The 4,293-nt window shown below is 40.9% G+C and overlaps 1 pseudogene; it reads right to left on the bottom strand.

Moving 5' to 3' along the window:
- On the bottom strand, window positions 1-1,218 carry LOC117196046 (zinc finger and BTB domain-containing protein 44-like; annotated as a pseudogene).
- Window positions 1,219-4,293: the final 3,075 nt, after the last annotated feature.

Raw genomic sequence — 4,293 nt, 5'->3', positions numbered from 1 at the left:
GATGTACGCTTTCATTTCAGGAAGGTCAATAATCACCTGATTTCTTCTTGAACTAATGATCTGTTGTTAGCCTACTCCTGATAATGGAAGAGGAAACTGATACCAGTTTTAAGTCAGCTGGTTCTCCTTAAGTCTCAAGGTTTCTATTATATTTCAACACCATGTTATTGTGCACTTACAGAAGCAATCTCTCAGTCATGAAAAATAAAACATCAGTTGCAGAACTTACAAAGTAAAAAGGGAAATTCTTTCCCAAACCCTTTTTTGCTTAAAAAGTTAAATTAAATTCAAATGTACAAGACCAAGCACAGGCACTTTCCAAAAATCAAAAATGAAGCCAAACCATGAAATTACTCAATAGTTACAGAAGACAGCTCTGATTTTGGGGGGGGGGGTCCTCTCTGGTTGCCTCGGCACAAGCACTGTTCTTTGGCTGCCCTGGCATTTCCTCCTCTTTTTCTGTCAGCCCACCAAGAGACCCCAAGGGAAAAGTGCTTTCACAATTCTGGGTCGAGAAGACCTGTGAAATTACAGGCATCTGGACAGAGGAGTTGTCTTCAAAACTGTGTTCTCCAAGATCCTACTGAACAAGGGTCTCTTCTTGCTCCTGGTTTAAGTAGTCCGGTACTAGGAAATCACTGCTCTGGAAGTAGTTTGCTAGCTCTGACGTTTCATGGTTCAGACTCCTCAGGGGCACGATTACATTTCCAGAGTTGGTGAACATGGCGCCACATGTTCTGCACTCGTAAATCCGAGGCTTGCGGATAATGTGCCGGGAAACCCTCATGTGGTGTTCATATTCCTCGAAGGAAGTGAAAGTGGCACTACATATCTGGCACCGGAAACAGCGTTTACCTTCATGCTTTAGGCGATGCATCTTTAGCGAGTAAGCCCTGGTGAACTTTTTCCCACAGCGGTCATACTGAAATGGTTTAATTCCTGAGTGGATGAGCATGTGCTGTTTCAGGTTCTGAATCGCACCCCACATGTTGGACACTGAAAAAGTCTATCTGGACCATTTGGACTTGGCCGTTCTGTGCTGCGATCATCATCATCTGCGTGAGCACTGGTGCTAGAAGTGCTCCGAAGTGTAGGTAACCCTTCAGTGACGCCTTCATCTACTGAACATGCGGGCGGCGGTGCCAGGGCCCGGAGACCTGCTGCTCCTCCTCCTCCTCCTCCTCCCCGCCAGGCTGAGGCGGCGAGGGGGTGGTGGCGGCGGTGGCGGCGGCAGCCCCAGGGGGAGGGGGCAGAGCGCGCGGCCTCGCTCCCTCTCTCCTCCCCCGGGGGCGCAGCTGTGTCTTTTTTAAAAATCATTCTCTCTATATATATATATATATTTTTTCTTTTTTTTTCTTTTGGTTGCACCGGGTCTTAGTTGTGGCAGGCAGGCTCCTTAGTTGCGGCTCGTGAGCTCCTTAGTTGCAGCTCACGGGCTCCTTAGTTGTGGCTTGCAGGCTCCTTTGTTGTGGCATGCAAACTCTTAACTGCGGCATGCATGTGGGATCTACTTCCCTGACCAGAGATCGAACCCACATCCCCTGCATTGGAAGGCAGATTCTTAACCACTGCGCCACCAGGGAAGTCCCAGGAAGCTGTGTCTTTATAATTCATCATCTTACAAATGGAAAGGGTCTCCTGTATTTGTTTTTTTCTTTCCCTTTTTGTAACTACTCATTGTTGGCTTGTTGTCAATTTTCCTACCTCTATTTTTTATGTTATAAATAAGAGAGACAAGAGGTCATTCAATGAACGTTAAATTTTCCTTTTTCTCATCTAAAAATGTTTTTGAGAGTGTTTATATTAGAAAACAATAGACATACTCTTTAAATTTTCATTAATAACTTAGTTATCTTTATATCATAATTTATATGTTTTAAGTTTTATTTTGCTCAGAGTTTTAACTGTCATCTAAAACTTAAACTTTTCCGCTTGGAAGGCATCTTTTCCTAGGAAAAAGACTTTTTAAGTTTCAATATTCTGAAGACTACACGTTAACCTACTTGAGGCCTTTCGATAGGCCATAGAGTTTACTGCTGGGCACTTGCAGACAGAGTGACAGCCCAGTATCTATCTTTCCTCACAGCCTGGAGATTTTTTCCTCAGGCGTAATGTCTCATTTTTTTTGAAAATCCTTATGATCCCTTCCCCTAGACTCATAAAGTCTTAGTGGTCTTTTGTCACCAATTATAGGAGTCCCATTAAATTTGAGATATTTTACTGGACTTTATTTTCTAATTTCCTCCATGGGTGAGTCATCCTATATAAGGCAAAGGCACCAAGGCAGGCTCTTGTCCTCTGTCTTTAGTGGCATATCTACACTGGTCTGCCAGAACAGAAAGCTTTTACTGCCAAAGGCTTCAGAAAAGCTAGAGTCCCTTTTGGGGTCCTACATCCTCCTGGGTACATATGGACTTTCACATAGAAAAGTAACCACGGCCATATAACAAAAGGAATCAGTAAGCTCTTAGGCAAAGTGAAATAATACAGCAGCCCTGTAAGAACAAGGAAAAGAAAGGATGCAAATGTATTCATTAAGAAGAGAAAGCACTTTTTCCCAGTGGCCTTGAGTTTCCTAGAAAGACCTTCACTTCTTTTTTTTTCAATCTTTAATTTTTTTAATTGGGGTATAGTTGTTTTACAATGTTGTGTTAGTTTCTATTGTACAGCGAAGTGGAGCTCCCTGCGCTATACAGCAGGTTTTCATTAGTTATCTATTTTATACATATTAGTGTATATATGTCAATCCCAATCTCCCAATTCATACCACCCTCCCTTCCCCCCTTGGTGTCCATACGTTTGTTCTCTACATCTGTGTCTCTATTTCTGCCCTGCAAACCAGTTCATCTGTACCATTTTTCTAACTACACATATATGGGCTAATATACGATATTTGTTTTTCTCTTTCTGACTTACTTCATTCTGTATGACAGTTTCTAGGTCCATCCACATCTCTACACATGACCCAGTTTTGTTCCTTTTTATGGCTGAGAAATATTCCATTGTATATATGTACCACATCTTCTTTATCCCTTCATCTGTCAATGGACATTTAGGTTGCTTCCATGACCTGGCTATTGTAAATAGTGTTGCAATGAACATTGGGGTGTATGTGTCTTTTTGAATTATAGTTTTCTCTGGGTATATGCCCAGTAGTGGGATTGCTGTGTCATATGGTAGTTCTATTTTTAGTTTTTTAAGAAACCTCCATACTGTTCTCCATAGTGGCTGTATCAATTTACATTCCCACCAACAGTGCAAGAGGGTCCCCTTTTCTCACACCCTCTCCAGCATTTGTTGTTTGTAGATTTTCTGATGATGCCCATTCTAACTGGTGTGAGGTGATACCTCATTGTAGTTTTGATTTGCATTTCTCTAATAATTAGTGATGTTGAGCATCTTTTCATGTGTTGTTTGTTGGCCATCTGTATGTCTTCTTTGGAGAAATGTCTATTTATGTCTTCCACCCATTTTTGGATTGGGTTGTTTGGTCTTTTGATATTGAGCTGCATGAGCTGTTTATATATTTTGGAGATTAATCCTTTGTCTGTTGATTCATTTGCAAATATTTTCTCCCATTCTGAGAGTTTTTTCATCTTGTTTATGGTTTCCTTTGCTGTGCAGAAGCTTTTAGGTTTCATCAGGTCCCATTTATTTATTTTTGTTTTTATTTCCATTTCTCTAGGAGGTGGGTCAAAAAAGATCTTGCTGTGATTTATTGTCAAACTGTGTTCTGCCTATGTTTTCCTCTAAGAGTTTTATGGTGTCCGGTAAAGACCTTCACTTCTGCATTTATCCTCTGGGGGTCAGCAGTTCCCCGTAAAGGAGGAAAGATACCCTTGGGAAAGGTGAGGGCCACTGGCAGTCATTCATTTCGTTTCTCATTTTTCCTGGCGGTGAGGGAAAACTTGCTTCTTACTGGGGCTGGACACTCACAAAAAAATCCTCACTCACCTGAATAAGATTTAAGCTGAATCACCTCTCAAATGTAGAAACACTTATTCAGAAAGGACTATTTTGAGTCAGCTACTCACAGATGGGTCTCCACCTATTGTATGGACCCACCTTTTGTAATATCAGTACAGTAACAGCAACAACAAATACCATACTTACTGAATTTTCTTACTAAGATTTTCAGCAGTGTATCATTATTAAAAGTTATTCATATGTTTATCACAATTATGAAGGAACTTATGAAAATCAAGTCTAAGGGCATAAAAAATGGTCATACTTGTTGAATAAAAAAATAGAGATTATATGTTATATTTACAGCATGATTTCCTTTCTGGAATA

The sequence above is a fragment of the Orcinus orca genome, chromosome 5 (genome assembly GCF_937001465.1).
Source record: "Orcinus orca chromosome 5, mOrcOrc1.1, whole genome shotgun sequence".
Taxonomy (NCBI): Eukaryota; Metazoa; Chordata; class Mammalia; order Artiodactyla; family Delphinidae; genus Orcinus; species Orcinus orca.
This window is presented reverse-complemented; position numbering and strand designations above follow the sequence as displayed.